This window comes from Lissotriton vulgaris, chromosome 8 (assembly GCF_964263255.1).
Source record: "Lissotriton vulgaris chromosome 8, aLisVul1.2, whole genome shotgun sequence".
Classification (NCBI taxonomy): Eukaryota; Metazoa; Chordata; class Amphibia; order Caudata; family Salamandridae; genus Lissotriton; species Lissotriton vulgaris.
This window is the reverse complement of record NC_141696.1, coordinates 563575656-563594436: the sequence shown is the minus strand read 5'-3', so window position 1 is coordinate 563594436 and position 18781 is coordinate 563575656. Positions and strand designations below refer to the sequence as shown.

Sequence of the window (18781 nt, the reverse complement as noted above, 5' to 3'; positions counted from 1 at the left end):
GGTTATTGTTTTGTTCTTGCCCTGCATTCTAAGCACTCCAAGCATTTTATTTATTTTTAAACTTCTTAAGCCTTTCAAGGCCATCGAGACCTCAAACAACCAAGCTAGCCAATTGCTAAGCTGCCAAGTACTCAAGCAATTAAGCAACTAAGGACCTAGGATCCAGTCTTACCCAGTTACAATTCTGTCACACCCTCACTAAGTTCCTATAAATTCTTCAACTGTAATTATGTCCTTGCTAAAGAGATCTACTGGAGGTATGCAGGAGCTAGAGGGTGCCTGTTGCGTGTAACTGTGGTTACCTCTGAGCATTGAAGATCTTTGTAGATAAGAGCGCGGACTGCTGGAGACAAGCGTGGCTCCCCTTCATACTCCTTCCTGCGTCTTTCTGAGCCCCAGAGCCCTGTGCCAGCAGCCAGTAATACAATCGCCCAAGCTTGTGAGATTTTGAAATTGTGTACTGTACGTCAAAGAGTGGAAATTCAGCGCTTAGCGCTCGGTGTAGCATAAGCTGCTCTTCGGAGCATTAGTGTATTGGAGCCATACCTCTCTGGCTGTGCTGACTGACCTGGTTAAGGGACCTGTAATATAATATAAGAACAAAGATATGACTGCAAAAAAATTACACTCTGGCACTCTGGCAGATTGGTGTACACAAGAGCTTGCAAACTAGAGCTAATCCTCTAAGAAACAACTCACTACAAATAAACGTTTTGAAGAGTTTTAATACCATCCCTTCCTTCTTTTAAAAAAAAGACATATGTTCAAAATCAGTAGGGGTGTTGAAGTCTTTCCAAAAAGGAATATCAAGATCATGTAGAGGCTAAAGTAATTCTTGAAAAACCATTACCAGTAGTACATTACAAACTACCGTCAAAAATCAGGGAATCATGTGTTTTGGCCCTAACAAAGTATTTAGCCTCCGAACAAAATCTCGTTTTAGGAAAAACTTGCGTAATACGCCATAGTAAGTCTAATTCAGAAAATGGATCCTCCACTCCCCATCTCTTGCAGGAAGACTCCGACAAGCTATACTCTAGTCAAACAGACTCTCTTCCGCACGTTAAAGGGCGGGACTTTGGCATCCAGGCTGGTAAGCCTTTCTTTAGTAGAAATAATGAAACCAAAATGAAAGAAAACGAAGATATACTTGATAATTACACTCCTCCAATTTACAGCAGCTCTTCTACTCTGAGTCTTTAGCTACAGTGGTTGTATCTACGTTCCACCCGCAAACTAAGACAGAAAATACAAACTCAAATACAATTCAAAAGGTTTTCTCTATCTTTTAAAAAACTGGTGTAAATTCCTCAAAGCAGCCAATAGAGGATGGTCTTAAAGTCGGATGCTCGCCGATTAAGGAAAACGCTATGAAGAACAAAAGTAACAACGCCGTAAGAAAAAGATGAAGGAAAAAAGGGAAAAACGCTGAAGGATAAATAAAAAACGGTAAAAACAGATACGCTTCGACCCTAACCTCGACCATAATATATCTCCAAAGCAGGATATACATTTTCTGAAGAAAGAAGATAGACAAACAGAGTACAATCTATCGGGTCCTTGTTCCTCCTCTCTGAACTCAAGTGTACCTATTAAATCTACCAAAGATGCAGTGATATTAGATATAAGTGTTCCTCCTATTGTGCAGAGTATTTGATCCCTATTGCTTCTCTATTTGCTTCCTCTCTAGGCAATATTGTCATCTATAGTTCCAATAATAATATTTCTGAGGTACCTAGCCTAGGTAATATCTCCCAGCCTGCCCCTTATAGTTTGGACTTCTCGTTTTTTTTTGTTTAAATCTTTTCTATTAAAATTTTTGCAAATTTTTAAAACATACGATCACAGCAGTTCTCATACAGCAAAAAGGAAGAAAAAGAAAAGTGATTGCCAACAGCATAATGTACAGTACTTAAGAGCAAAAGAAGAAACAGGCAAGTAGTTCATGGCAATCACATAAAGTCATGGGTCAATACCCCTAGACAGGGCGATCAGTGCTGACGAGTCTCACCAGCCTGTGGCATGCAATTGGACTAAATATAGTGCAGTTCGAACTCAACTGGGGACATAGGGTACAACAAAATGAGGACAACATAAGCCAAGGAAGGGAAACTGGAGTCGCTTAAGACCTGCTGCCGCATCTATTGTAGCCAGGGAGCCAGAGCTGCCAGGGTCCAGAGGCGATGGAGCTCTGAAACAGGAGAGCAAAAGCAACCTGGAGGGCAGCACTACTTTACGCCTCTATCAATGAGGGATGGATCCTGAGTGCCGGCCCCAGATAAAGCACTCAAGTCCACCACGTTAGTGACCACCTCCTGAAGCTGGGAAAGCATTGTTTCCCATTGAGGCGCTAAGGGAAATTTACGGATGCCCAGTAGGTCCTCCCTACGTAGTGCAGCCCCCTCCGATTTAGCCCAATTAAACAGGGATCGGCACCAGGCAAGTGGGTGAGGTGATAGAGGGGATTTCCAGCGCCTAGTGATTAATCGCTTGGCCACTATTAGACCCAGGTCTAGAAATCGTATGGCAGCTCTATATTTTTTGTTTCTACTAAAAAGGTGTAATACATGGGCTTCCCAGCTAGGGGGAATGGCTCGGGAGGTGCAAGTAGTCAAGGTGATTGTCACGTTGTTCCAGTAGTCAGTTAAGACCGGACAGTGCCAGAGCATATGGTGGATGTCAGCATCTAACTGCAGACAGCAGGGGCAAGCCCCATCTGCGCGGAGGAAATACCTGTTAATTTAGGCTGGAGTAATGTAAGCCCGATTTAGCACGAATAATTGAATTTGTTTGAACCGTTGATTACGTGGAATGTATGTCGGGCTACCTCGGACAGTAGTCCACTCTCTATCTGTAAACGCTCTCTCCAGGGCCCCCTCCCAGTGATGCCGAAACAGAGTGAGGCCCACCTCTGTGTGTTGCCGGAGGGAAGATGCGAACCAGCGCGTGAGGTGTCCCCCATCCCCATCACATGAAGGTATTGTAAAGTGTGGTGCATCGGGGTTCCTTGGTGAGCGTACCCCATTTGGATGATAGCGAAGCTACAATAGTTCTATGTAGTAAAAACTGCCCAGGGCGTAGGTTCCCCTCTGCTATGAGTTCCTGATATGGGATGAGAGTGTCGTCCTGGAAAAGATCTCCCACATTCTGTATTCCCTCAGACACCCAGTGTTGTAACTCAGTCACTGTTGAGTAATCCCCACCCCCGTGGAGTTCCCAGCAATGGGTGTGCAGGTGCATAAGGAATGGTGGTTCTAGTGAGCAAAAGGCACCTGGAGAAGCACTTGTACGCAACATTGAGTAGAAATATATCGGGGTCTGGACTTGCAGCAAGGGTGGAAAATTTGTAAAAGGGCACCCTGCGTCAGCGAGGGCTGTAAAGAAGCCGTGTCTGGTAAGTGATGGGAGGATAGCCACCTGGCAACCCATTGCAACTGGGAAGCCAAATAGTAATGTTCAAAGGTGGGTACCGCTATGCCACCCAGTTCGGTAGGCAAATAAAGTTTCCCATGGACACTCTGTGACGTGATGTTCCCCAAATAAAGTCCTGTACAACCTTTTCCCACTGCCTGAAGAAAGGGGGGGAGATAATGAGAGGTAGAGTGGCGAAGTAGTAAAGAAGGCGGGGAAGAACCACCATTTTGATAAGGGCGATCTTCCCAGAGATCGCCAATGACAGAGTCTTCCAGAAGCCCATCTGTGACCGAATCGCCCTGGTGGCCCGCATTATGTTTCCATCAAAGTGATCAGTTCTGGTACGATAAACTCGGACCCCCAAATAGCGGAAATGGGACTTCTCGTTTATTTTTTACCATAACCTATATATGAATAGGACCTTTTTGTTGGGTTGTTTTGCTGAAATTTCGGGCCTACAGATAATTGAAAGTAATGACATTGCTCTGGTTGAGGTTCAAAAATATAACAATCTTAGGGGTGCAAGAGTAACATTTGCTTCCAAAGCTATCTCCCACCTGATAATGGCACACAGTGATAAACTACGTTGTTGTGGCATTGATGTTCTAGTACCAGAAGTGGAGCTATCAATAAAAAAAGTGGCCCAAAATAAGGTGCCTAACATTGATCTAGTATCCCCCCGCAAGAGGTATACCTTTTTTGGAGAAAGAGAGTACTTTGCAGGTTTTCCTCGGTAAAGAAGGTAGGAGGGTTTCGCTCCATACAGTGAAAAATACTCAGCACGTGCTTCCCGTAGAGGAGGAATATAAGAAATGGAGTTGGGTTGCAGGTGTTCTTAATTCAACTGGACCCGTAGGCCTAAATGTGGGAACTCTTCCTAGCAAGGATATTAATGTGATATCTTGGAACGCAACCGCTTAAGCACTAATACAAACAAACTCTTATTCTTGAAAGAGCAGAATGCTGATATAATTTGTCTACAAAAGACTTGGATCACAAATAACTGGTCCACCGAAGATTATATTGTGCTGAGCCGGCCTGCGCTCCCTGTGAGTAGAGGGCACGCTAAAGGAGGCATTGCTATTCGGCTAAGTACAAGCCTCAGTTGGTCATATAAAGAACATTTTCATGCCTCTTACCTAATTCATGCGATTAAGTTAAATCATAAGAATGGCCAGATTCACTTGGACTCCTTGTTGATCATAAACGCATACTTACCTCCCGATGCAACTTCCTCCTATCTATTAAAAGATCTATTCCTTTTTATCTCCTCTACCCTGGAAATTGAAAACTGCAGGTCCTTATTATTAGTTGAGGTAGATACATAAATAGTGGTCAGAGTCTATCGATTCGCTGCAACATCCAATGTATCACATGCGTCTAATTAGGTATGAATCGACATAATTTCATCCATAGTGTGCATACATTTTTATTCATTATTTTAGCACATAGTCAGCTAGCTACTCAATATTAATCAATAAGTCCCAGGGTTGATGAATTACCAGTAATTTAAACGAAAAGATAAGTAACTCAATTACTTCATTGAATCACATCAATGCCTGAGGACACAGGTCTCATTCAAAAGCATATATACAAAACTTCATATGCAGAAAACATCACAAATAATATCTGTATAATAACATTTCAACACGCTCAAAGTGATGGAAAGAGGAAGTAGTTAGGTGGGATAGGTGTGATGGGAAGGAAGTGAGGACTGGGTAAAGGTTGTTGTGACCATGAAACAATCACAGTGATATATAATACGGCCTTTACAGTCTACATTTAGATCAGTAGTTCCAATACACTCTTTTGCATAGGATCTGTTTTAATCCGTTAACTAGTCCTATGGTTAGAGAATAGGTATGTTCTGGTCTACGTTTCGACCCCCTGTTTAAAGAGTTGGTTGAATCCTCATGCTGGGGTCTTCTTCAGGACAAGGAGAGACAGGAGCGCCTATAAATAATAATTTGAAATGAATGTATCAAGTCTTAAACACGCTCAATGTTGCACATGGATGGGACGTGGGAGTTAAAAATTCTTACTTTGTATTAGGCCGTTCAGTGGCCATTATGGTTGGACCGTCGTTGGTTCCTTTTTCAAGAGATAATCCCTGCATTCATTAAAAAGGGGTTTGTGTTACTATCGGGTACCATAGGCACCATACAAACAATTGTGCTGTCGAGGAATACCAAGGAAGCACTTACTAGGACATAAGGCTTTCCAATCCGTTCATTGGTAGTTCCGGTTATTCATTAGTCCCACAAGGACCGACGTTGGTGCTGGAAAGAATCTTGCAACCCTCGGGGTTCTGGAGGACAAATGGAAAATGGCCTGGTGTTAAAAGCGGGTACGTTGCTAGATTAGGTTGTTAGATTCGCAATTATCTATTGTTGTACATAGGACAGTGATTGGGAAAAATTCTATACTTATCAGTTATCTAATCAATCTGGCTAGGGAAGTGTCGATCAATAGGGGCACCAAAAAGAGAAAGGGGTAGCCCCAGATGTTAATTGATAAATTTATTGAGTTGGGTTGGGTACGAGTCAGACACATATGGGTAATTGCCGGAAAAACGGCACTAATCACATATGGGTTTATTTAAAGGAACGCGGGGAATCCGCGTTTATCTCGCCGTGGGTTACGTAAATCTACCATAACTAGGTGATCTCTAGTCTGGCGGGAACGCTTGCGTGCAAACTCTAGAGGACAATCCGAAATTCAAAGAGGGGTTCAGTTTTGTAGCCAATAACTGTTCCCGTCACTGGATGGTCCTTGGGGTAGAGACTGCACGGGACCAGGTGGAACAATTAACAAAGGAGATTACCATTTGTCCTCCAGAACCCCGAGGGTTGCGAGATTCTTTCCCGCACCAACGTCGGTCCTTGTGGGACTAATGAATAACCGGAAATACCAATGAACGGATTGGAAAGCCTTATGTCCTAGTAAGTGCCCCCTTGGTATTCCTCGACAGCACAATTGTTTGTATGGTGCCTATGGTACCCGATAGTAACACAAACCCCTTTTTAATGAATGCAGGGATTATCTCTTGAAAAAGGAACCAACGACGGTCCAACCATAATGGCCACTGAACGGCCTAATACAAAGTAAGAATTTTTAACTCCCACGTCCCATCCATGTGCAACATTGAGCGTGTTTAAGACTTGATACATTCATTTCAAATTATTATTTATAGGCGCTCCTGTCTCTCCTTGTCCTGAAGAAGACCCCAGCATGAGGATTCAACCAACCCTTTAAACAGGGGGTCGAAACGTAGACCAGAACATACCTATTCTCTAACCATAGGACTAATTAACGGAGTAAAACAGATCCTATGCAAAAGAGTGTATTGGAACTACTGATCTAAATGTAGACTGTAAAGGCCGTATTATATATCACTGTGATTGTTTCATGGTCACAACAACCTTTACCCAGTCCTCACTTCCTTCCCATCACACCTATCCCACCTAACTACTTCCTCTTTCCATCACTTTGAGCGCGTTGAAATGTTATTATACAGATATTATTTGTGATGTTTTCTGCATATGAAGTTTTGTATATATGCTTTCGAATGAGACCTGTGTCCTCAGGCATTGATGTGATTCAATGAAGTAATTGAGTTACTTATCTTTTCGTTTAAATTACTGGTAATTCATCAACCCTGGTACTTGTTGATTATTATTGAGTACCTAGCTGACTATGTGCTAAAATAATGAATAAAAATGTATGCACACTATGGATGAAATATTGTCGATTCATACCTAATTAGACGCATGTGATACATTGGATGTTGCAGCGAATCAATAGACTCTGACCACTATTTATGTATCTACCTTAACTGACCCAGGTCAGAGAGTTCTTAGGGTATACCCCATTGAAACTCAACACTTATTATTAGTTGGGCATCTGAACTCTAAAGTTTAATGTCATAGTATAAGGGTATTTTCTAACACCAAAAAAACGAAGCCCTAAATATCCCCATTGCCCAATTTCCGAATAACAGCAGGACAGACCAAAGAGGAGTTTTACTACTTGAAGGTTTGAGAAGTTTAGATCTCATAATTGCTGATGGGAGTCTAGAATAAGACATTCCAGCAAACTACACTGATAAGGTGCCAACTGGGAGATCTATTATAGATTATTTAACTGTTTCTGCAGATTTGTTCCGTAAACTTACAAATATGGAAGTCCTAGGAAATGTTTTTAGTGACCATATCCTGATTTGTTTTAAATATGACTTTACTTGTGCTAAGGTAGGTCCCTGGAACTTCAAAGGTGACACAGTAGGGTTCAATGTAACAAATGGCAGAATTCACTGGAACACTCAAGCGACCGCTAAATGTAAAAGCCCACTTATCGACACTAATAAGAGATCAGCAGCACTTAATAACAAACGAGTGTGACTCCACTCAAACAGATCTATTTGAAGCCTTTTCCTATAATATAGGTCTCCTGGCTAAATCTTTCAAATCAACACATGCTCCTGTTAAACGGAGATCATATTTTAACCCATTGCTTACTATAAACAAGGAAATAAATAAATTAGTGAGAGCTCAGTTCCTGAATTTTTTGTCCCAGAGAAGTAATTTAATAATCCTACTAAAGAGGAAATGATAGAGGAAAAAACGCTCCCTAAGACTATTAAAGGAAGATGGTGCATGAATACAGTTAAAAGAGGCAACCACTAAAAACTATTCCAAAAGGTATTGGGAAATAATCGCCGACTGCTGTGGCACTAGAGTGAAATCTCTCCCTATACCCATAAAAGAAGAGGAATGGAAACTTCATTTGTCAGAATTGTATTCTGCGAATTTCAATTCCTCCAGATTAAATATTGTGGCATCAGATCAGTTTAAAACCTCTGTATCAAATTACGTACATTCAATCGATGACATGGCCGGAAGTATCAAAAAAATTAGATCTTCAGGAGCAATGGGCCCTAATGAAATTCCTATGACAGTAATTAAAAAGGAACCACTTTTGTGGGCTACCTATCTAGCTCCACTATTTAATCTTTGCTACTTCCACAGGAAAACACCACCATCTTGGTCGGGAAGTATTTTAATCCCTCTGTACAAAAAGGGCCCTAGAACACACCCAGGTAATTATCGGCAAATAGCCTTACTGGATGCGGCGGGGAAAATATTTGCATGTAGTATCTTAGATCACCTTACAGAATGGGTGATGGAAAAGAAAGTCCTCCCCATAGAACAAGCAGGTTTTAGGAAAAAACATTCCACTCTAGATAATATCTTTATGTTGAAATGAATTGAGGAGAAATACACAATTACTCGTAACTCAAATGTATACATGGCTTTCATAAACTTTTCAACAGCCCTCATGGAAAAAATTGCAAAAATGGGTTTGCCTTCACCCCTGCTATCATTAATTATTGCACTACATTCGCAAACTTGGTGCCAGATTTAAATGGGTGGAAATCAAGGTTTATCAGATGTAATCCCTACAGAAAATGGCCTGAAACAAGGCTGCTTGTTAGCACCGCTGCTATTTTCTCTATATATAGCAGATTTACCCGATTGCTTTTCTCAAACCAATGGAGATGCACCAAAGATAAGTACCCAGCCTTTTGCATGTCTTTTATATGCAGATGATATAGTATTAATGGACCTAACCCCTATTGGGTTGAACAGAAAGCTGGTATCACTACAAACATTTACATTGGGACACTTTTTGAAAATAAATGTCTCTAAAAGTAAAATATTAATTCTGAAAAGTAGAAAATCATGTAACTGTAAGTGGCAAATTGGTCCTGAAAATCTGGAGGTGGTAGACTCATACCTTTATTTAGGAAAACTTTTAACAGGTAGTTTGAAGAACAAACCTCAAATCGAACACAGCACTTGTAAAGCTACATCTCACGCCAATAGTTTACATATTTTTTACAGTGCTATGGGCAGAAGACACTTTTTACATCTACTGATGGTTTTTAAGGCAAAAATTCCTCCAACCCTGCTTTATGCGATCAAATCAATCCCTGTTAAGGACTGGAGTTTTTTTAGATAGGATTGAAGGTCAGATACTATTTAAAATAAGTAATTTTAACACGTTAGGCCCAACGGCAGCAATTAGATTGGAATTCGGCTTGATAAGATCCTATATCCAAGGTTTATCCAAGGTTCTACGCTGGGGATATCAGCAAAAAAATAGCGAGCCAGATTTACTAAGAGGTTTCATGCGTTATGAAATTTTCTATGTTAAGGCAGGTAATCACTTTTTTTACTGTGATTTCTCTTTGGCACTAAAACCGTTTGGTATACAAGAAGAATCAGTGCTAACACTCCCATCATTAGGATTTAAATCTCTTCTAAAAACCTTAAGTGGCAAAATTAGCTTTAATAGAGATATTACATTTTGCAATTCTAAAGAAAGATTAAAATGAATAACCACTACAAACTCACAGAGAATATCACAAAAATACTTATTTTGGAATTTAGAACACAGAATTCGACGTTTGCTCATTTTATGTCGCATGAATCTCTTACCTTTAATTGATTTAACAGCAAACTGGTCCCAGAATTTGAATAATGGAAAAACTTGTAACTTGTGTAAGCTGAGCATTCAGACCCTGGACCATGTTTTTTTTTGGTCCAGTATTTGCCTCGAGTCGTCATCGTTGGCTTCGGCCGATGTTTTTACAAAATTGTGTTAAAAATGTAGGTTCGGCCCGAGATTATCTCTTTGGAAAAAAAACGAAGCAGGGTGTGTAAAACTTTGTAATTATTTTAAGGAGTTTATGAATATAATTTACATTTTTTACATATTTTTTTAATTGGGGGGCTAACCCCCTGGTTTCTCATCTTCTTACGAAGTATTAATATTATGTCCTTTATCAATTTGTATTTTGCACACTGATTGGTTGCTATTTACTGCTGTTTTGAACATTAGGGATATGTTGTGTTTGTTTCCCACTATGTTCTTGTTGTTAACTTCAAAACTTGAAGTAGAATTTCACGTCTATTTTGCACATGAACTGGCTGCTACTGAATTGCTATTTGCACAGGTTGGATTTGCTTAAGTTATTGCTTTTTTCGCTGCTAATTCCAAATTGAATATTTTAGTTGAAATTGAAAATTGGACTTTGTTCTGCATATGAACTGACTGATACTTACTGCCCTTTGCACATTTTAAGTGATGCTCTGTTATTCCCTTCTTCTTGCTGCCAATTCTAAATTGATCTTCTAGTTGAAACTGCACTTTGGATTTTATTCTTTATACGATTTTAATCTTGAAAACCTTAAGTATTCTCTGTACTGGGATAATTGACAATATTGACTACTTTTACTTAAAGGAATTCCAGCCTTGCTAAAACAGGTCCCTGATAATTTTATTATGATTATGGAATGAGCTCTGTTATGTTGTATTACTTGTAAATATATGTAAGTACTTTTATGCGGACCTCCTAGGAGTTCCATATCTTTAATAAATATTGAATTGGCAGAAGATAAAGCAGGTAGGTTATTAGCATGGTTGCTGTCCTCAGTAAACCATTGCCTGCCTATCTGCACTATATGTGAGGTCAGTGCTACAATTAGGAACTCGTAACCAGGGCTTTCACCTATTACTACAACCAACCTTATTTTACCACTCCCCCTGTCTCCATGAGAACCTCACTAACTTTAGGGGTATTGCTCTCAGTTACTATTCCCACCATACCACTGCACCACTGGGATGTTTTTGTGGAACCTCTGACTCCAGTAAACATCAAGCTAGCTATTGACCAGTTCACAGGTGGCAAAACATTCAGGTGCAATGGACGTCCCATTGAATTCTACCCCACCTATCTCACACAAATAACTTGCCCCACTTCCTACCTCTTGTCACTGTCCAAAGGTGCCCAACCAAGGGGTAGGCTGCTGCAGTCTACAGCAGAGGCAATTGTAATTCTTGTACTAAAACTGGGCAGCGACCCCTTGAAAGTTTGGCCATAATGCCCCTTACCAATGATTAATTTAGATTACAGGGTTTTAGAGAAGGTACTGGGCAATAGATTGCTGCTACTTGACCAAAATAGTTTTCTCTCCAGACTGGAGTATCTTCTCTAATCTGAGATGAATATTTCCTATAATGTAATTGACCCTCAAGACAGCACCAATTTTGTCAATGGCATCAATAAACATTGAAAATGAATTTGGCACCCTCTTCTGGCCTTATCTATTCGAAGTCCACATGAGAATGGTTGTTTTTGGGCAGATATTTTGAAACATATTTGATTACAAAACAAGGTAAAGGCATGTCTTGCTGACACTGCTTTGTAAACTACTGTCAGCAATACATGCCTCTGCCCCCTTTTGGTGTACACTGCTCCTTTGGAATATGACAAGGATTGCTATCTTCAAGAAGGTTGTAACTCCTGAGTTTGCTGTATTTTTTCACTGCTCCCCCCTTCATAATTTATCATAATTTCTTTACCAACCTACATGAAAGGGATGGTATTCAACCAAGTCCAGTGCTCACTGGAGATGGGGGATTAGGAGCCCCAAATATGAAACGTATTACCCTGTTTCCCAGTTACATTGGCCCATGGGGTGGTTCCAGTAAGGTAGTGCCCTAAAATGGATGGAGTTGGAAGCTGTGTCATGGACTTCTGCCTGCAGTGCCTCACAGTAGCCAGCGCAGGTGCAGGAAACACCTACCTACTGGAGAACCGCAGCGTTAAGGCCCGGCGGCGCAGGGTACGCCTGAAATCCCCTGGATTCACCTGCCTTGTCAGAAACAGAGACACTGACTCTTCGTCTGACATAGAAGATGGTATTTATTAGCTGCAGCTAGTACAGTGGTCTTAGAAGTCGTTGGTATAACGAGGTTTAAAAGAGACTGCCTTTTAACTCCGTGGCGCTCAGGTTTATATACGATACAATACAATGCAAAATGCAATTACACAAGAGCATGAGCTATAAGCAAACGTTATAGACAATGTTTTAAGACCAAAGCAACTCAAGTTCCCGGTTCTGTTTGTCACTCGACCCCTTAAGTAAATTACAAATGAATCCACACAATTCGATTTACAAGTAGAGAAAACACAGCTGCGTGTTGTAGAAGGACAGTCGTGAAACATGAGAATGCATGAGACATGTAGCGAAGGACAGCAGATAAGATAACTTAAAGGAAACAATGGTGTGAACCAACATATAGTCCGGACGGGGATTAATCAGCTCAGACAGGAATTAGTGTACTTGGCCAGACCCTGACACTCATCAGTAAACATAGGCGAAGAAGCCACCTGACACGTAAATGCATAAACGACAAAAACATCGCGTTCGCTGCGCTGCCTGAGTGAGGGCAACATAAAATGGCGGCGATCACAAAATGGAGGCTGAGCACGAACGAATTCGTAATTTACAGAACCTCAGCCCCTCCTTTTGGCATTACTCAGGCAAAAACTAACCAACTCACGCTAGTCTGAGTCGGAATCAACATCGATGTTCATGAAATCCTCAAGCTGTTGCTGCACCATCCTCCTAATATTCTCTGTCTTCTGAGTTGCGGATTGTGGAACACATAAAGTAGCCAACAGCCACAAACTTCAGGACCACATTGAACACATAGGCAACAAGAGAATATGATGGGCAAAATTGCTCTAAGGAACGTTAGGATCTTCCATCCCCAAGTTGACAATATTCCCCAAAACCATCCCATAAAAGACAAATTTCCTTCGTCCTGATGAATCGACTCGGAGACAGTGTGCAATTTGGAAATGGCTTGGTATACTGCCGGAGATCATCTGGAATATAAATTCAGCAACTAGATCCGATCAATCTACAGACACCTCCTCGTTCTGCTAAGATAACATCTAGCGCAATCTAATTTTGCAACGTCATAAGACGGTCAGCCTGAAGCTCTGCTGTAATGTTACCTATCGCACCTGAAGTAACATTAATAGCTCGAACCAATTGTCTGATGTTTCTGCTGTTGACCATCGGGCCCCAAAAGGGAAGGAATCCTTTAAGGAAATCTCCTCCCTCTTGTTCTGCCGTGTCTTTGGCATCAAATACACCTCTACTATGTCTAACTCTGTGGTGGTCTGACGGAGCCGTATATGTAGGAGGAAGAAGAAAAGCTATGTAACAGGTTCCAGAAAAGTTGGAAGGGAGCCAAGTATAAGCTCGGCCGTTACAGACAAAATACGGAACTAACGGAGGGAAATCAGGGGACGAAAAAATGTACGTATACAAACATTTCTGCTTGATGTCAGCTTTCTTGCTGTTGACTTGGAGACAAAAATTACCTTGATGGGGCACAGTCCATACTGGAGAAGACGCACCCTTTCTAGTTTTGTCACCAAGGATAGAAACATAGTGGGTAACATTCCATCCATCATAAGCTCTCTTCTCATCTAACGGAATTTTGTTCTTCTCTATAATCTTAGCCATTACCACTATACCTTTGCTCGGCACGGTCTGGTCTTTGAACAGAGTTTCTGGATTAGTAGTGTCTAATCGAAGATGCGCAGGCACAGCAGCTTGAAGAATGTCGTCATCTGCTTTTTCAGACTGAGTTCCATAAATTTGGGCATCACTGAAAAGCACAAAACAAGGGATCACTGCAGATTCAGATTCTATTACACCACTGCAGATCTACTGGTCGAAGGGTAATGGCAGTGGCACCTTTTTACAGTGCACGCCATACACCCAGTTACGCTTGCCGACCACTTTCATGGGCGTGCGGGTGACGAGCAAAACTTATGTAGGCGCAGACCAACGAGGCTCCAGGTTCTTAGTCCGTTGAACATTTTTGATGCAGACCCAGTCACCGGGCAAAATGGTGTGACCTGGGTCTGTGGAGGCCTCCGGCAAAGCACTTTGTACCTGTTGACGAATAACACTTAATTTAGTAGTCAAGTCATGCAAATAGTCAATTAACAGAGGATATGGTATATCTGACTATGTCTTGGAGCGAGGGACGCCCCAAACATTAGCTGGGCATCCGAATACCACTTCATGTGGGCTAAGTCCCATATGAGAGTGCACAGTAGTTCTGGTTGACAAAAGAGCCAGAGGCAAGGTATCAGGCCAAGCTAGGCCCGTACTTGCTTGAATCTTGGCTAGTTTAAGCTTGAGTGTGCCATTATAACACTCAACCAAATCTGCTGACTGTGGATGGTTTGCCGCATGGAATTTCTGCTTAATACGAAGACCAGAACATACTTTCTGCATAATCTGGCCCACAAATTCACTTCCATTGTCACTCCAGACAACCAAATCTGGGGAAGAACTCCTTAAGCAACACTTTAGCAGTTGACAATGCAGTGTTATCTTTCAAGGGGTAGGCCTCTATTCAGCGGGAAAAGGCACATACCACCACCAGAACATACTTAAGGTTGTTGCATAGATCCATATGAATGTAATCAATCTGCAACACTTCAAAAGGATATGACGGGGAGCAAAATGACCTGCCGGAGTTGGGGTACCCTTTCCTGGGTTATGCATTAGACAAACAATACAATGCTTAACCACATTTTCTGCACATTTCGGAATTCCTTCATTCTGCCATACAGGAGCCAAGAGCTTACATATGCCTTTCGCACTAATGTGAGCTGGACCATGAGCAATAGTCACGACCGGCAACACATAAGCGTCTGGTAACAACCATCGCTAATGTTCCGACAACTCCGTCCAACAACCCATTGAATCTAACATTCCTGTACTTTCTTTCCACTTACTCAATTCCTTCTCAGTAGTCTCTCCCTGAATCGTTTTCACACTCTCAATCGTGTCTTCACAAATTCCAATTTCCCTAACCCAGTTTGCAGGACCTGCCACATACATTCGACTAGTGGTGTTTCTAGCTGTAGTTTTCGCTACTTCGTCTGCAAACGCATTTCCACGACCCACATCATCTGTGACTTTCTTATGTGGGCTGCACTTTATGATCGCTATCTGTGCAGGTAAGGTAAGTGACTCAAGAAGATCAGTCACTAACTGACCATGCTGAATCTTTGTCCCGTGGGAGGTAAAGAATCCTCTCTCCCTCCACAATTTGCCGAAACTATGTGAAACACCAAAAGCATACTGACTATCCGTGTACACATTCACTCTCTTTCCCTTCGACAGTACACACGCTCTAGTCAAGGCTATCAATTCAGCTGCTTGGGCTGAATTATGTCCAATACGTGCCGTCTCAACAATTGTGCATAAAGTAGTGACAGCATAGGCAGAAGTAGTCTCTCCATTTGGAAGCTTGAAACAAGAACCGTCCACCCATAGGATCCCATCCGGGTCCTTGAGCGGAGTGTCCTTTAAATCAATCCTACCCTTTGTTTCTTCTTCCGTTCGAAGAAAACAATCATGCTTTTCCTGATCGTCTTTCTCATCTGGGAGTGGCAACAGTGTAGCTGGATTTAACGTGTTACATCTTTTGATATATACATGGCTCGCTAGAAGTGTCAGCTCGTAACCAGACAAACGAGCACTCGTAAGATGCTGTGTCCTTGTTCTATTCAGCAAGGTATCCACTGCATGTGGAACCATAACAATGAGTGTGTTATCTAACACTAATCCGGCAGACTGTCTAATAGAAATCGCCGAAGCTGCCGTAGCTCTGAGACAACTGGGCAAAGCTTTAGCTACTGGGTCTAGTGTAGCGGAGAAATAGGCACATGGCCTCTGCTTATCTCCGAATTGCTGTGTCAAAACTGACAATTCACAACCCTCTCCCTCGTGAACGTACAGTGTAAAGGACTTGCTATAATCCGGGGTACCCAACACTGGAGCAGAACATAAAGCAGTACGTATGTCAACAAAGCTTTTCTGACATTCATCCGTCCAAGGGAGCGGATGGGGCGTATCTTTCAACGTTAGTGCCAACAATGGTTTAGCCAAAAGTGAAAAATTAATAATCCATTGTCTACAGTAGGAAGTGATACCCAAAAAGGCACGCACTTCTCTCTGTGTGGTAGGTACAGACATCTGTGAAATAGCGTGAATACATTCTGGGGTCAATCGCCTTCCCTCCTTCGACAAGAGATGACCTAAGTAGGTCACTTCTTGGCGGGCATATTGCAGCTTAGAGGGTGACACCTTATGATTCAAGGCTGACAAATGATGCAACAATGCAACAGTCACCGTCTTGCACAAATCTTCCGTATCAGCAGCTACCAGCAAATCATCCACATACTGAATAAGCGTAGTACCTGGGGGCAAAGAGAAAGCATCAAGTTAAGACTTAAGAGCTTTGCTATAGATGGAGGGACTCTCACAATAGCCTTGAGGAGCTCTTTTAAATCGGAAACTTCGGCCACCTGGAGAGAAACCAAAGATATCCCTACTTTCTTCAGCGATAGGAATACTAAAGAAAGCGTTTTTCAAATCATTGACAGAAAACCAAGCTGCCGAAGCAGGAATCATCGGCAACAAGGCTGTAATGTCCGGAACAACAGGGAACTGTGGCACCACTATTTTTTTGACTTCTCTCAGGTCAATAACAGATCGATAGACAGGAGGCTGTGAAGGATCAGTTCTCTTAAGGATCAGAAGAACAGGACTGTTACAAACATTGCCTCTCGTTTCTTCAACCACACCTTTCTCAATAAAATCATCAACAATAGCCAAAAGTGCTCTCTCTCCATCACTAGAGATACGATATTGAGGAATGCGTGGCATTCTAACATTCTCTTTAACTGTAACAACATACGGTGGGATCGCAAGACGACCCACGTCATTCGGGCCTGTAGCCCAAAGACTTTCAGGAAGAGAAAGCAACTCAGGTGGAAACTGGTCTCGGGACAAATACATGGAAGACGTCAATTTCTTCCCCAACATAAGATTCACACCAGAAGGGGAACTATACAATGTTGTATGCAGTCTTTTCAACAAATCCAGACCCAGCAAATTCTCACCACAACCAGTTGTCAGAATAAGTGAAGCATCCAGATCATAAGGACCAATCGAAACAGGCAAGAGGCAAAAAACCGGATTACGAACTGGGGCGTCAGAAAATCCCACTGAAGTATTCATTAAGCCAGACAAAGGTGCCCCAGGGAGTTTAGAATGAATGATAGAACTTCTCATCGCACCAGTATCCAAAAGAAACGGTTCTGAAACACCCATAGTATTGACAGTGACATACGGCCCATTTTGATCTACTGGAATGGACACAACTCCCTTACTTCGTCCATGGCTGTCCTATTCGATCTGAAAATCGTCAGCCCTATCTTCAACGTGATAATCGTCATTGTAATACTGCCTAGACTGAACTCTCTGCTGATCAAAGTAATTCGAAGTAGATGGAGGAAAAGAACGCTGCTCCTGAGAGGACGCACCTCGTCCTCTACCTCTAGGTCCTGTCTGGAAATTACCACGACCTCGTGGAACAGACATCCCATTATTACGCTGTAGTAAAACCGGATAACTATTCTTGAAATGTCCTTCTTCCCTACAATATGCACATTGATTAGGACCTAACGAAGGTCGCGGTGCAAAATACTCGGGCTTCTGAAACACTTTCTGAAACTGTGGGGGTTGAGAAAACTGAGGCTGTGTAGGAAGCGGAGGATAAGCCTGCTGTAAAAGAACCTTCGTTTTCAAATCTTTATTTTTCTTCTCTTGTTTCTCCTTCTCCTTATCTCTATTCTCATAATACTGTGCCGTAGCCAATATTTTAGCAGGGGAAGAGACAGCCCATTCGCTTTCGGAACTCTTTAATTTATTCGATAATTCAGGAAGCAAGTTATATACAAACTTGTCCGCAAACAACCGCTGGCCACCATCTACACTCAAATCCTGACCACTATGGTCAATAAACGTCTCTTCAAAACGAGTGAAGAAATCCGAGACACTTTCATCTTTCTTTTGCTTGCATGCAGCCAGCTTATCCCAATTTACTCGCACCGCAGGCATCATTGTCTTCCTCAATTCAATTATTCTACCTGGAAGAGCCGTAATCAGATCCTCGGGTTTCGCACCACCCACTTGATTCGCATCCGCAGCTCTAATAGCAGCCCAATCGCCACCTTATTCAGCCACATGATTTTCCCTACGAATTTGTGCCCATATTGCTTGCGGAACAACATTTCCAAATAACATATCAATGTCGGCCAAATTCATAATACAGGCGTCAACTGTTTGAGACAATTCTTTGTAATATCCAGCAGGATTTTTACGGGGATCCGGAAGAGTTTGTTTAAGCGCCAATACTTCTGACCTTTTCCAGGGTTCGTGGACCCATGCTGGAAATGAGCAGGGACTTGAGGTGGACCAATCACCTCTTCTCTCCATACGGGAGGAACTTCACGCACCGGATAATTCTTACTGCCTTGTTTATTGGCAGAATCGACTTCAGAAAAGGACAGGGACAAGAACATCGTTCGAAACACAATGAGTCTACTCACTGCTTCTTCAACTCAGGGTCCTAC

The 18781-nt window shown here is 42.0% G+C and overlaps 1 protein-coding gene across 1 annotated transcript in view; it reads left to right on the top strand.

The window, feature by feature from the left end:
• The window catches only part of CLYBL (citramalyl-CoA lyase), a 2598854-nt gene that overhangs the window by 729615 nt on the left and 1850458 nt on the right, over nt 1-18781 (top strand). The gene's annotated exons all lie outside the window — the stretch shown is intronic.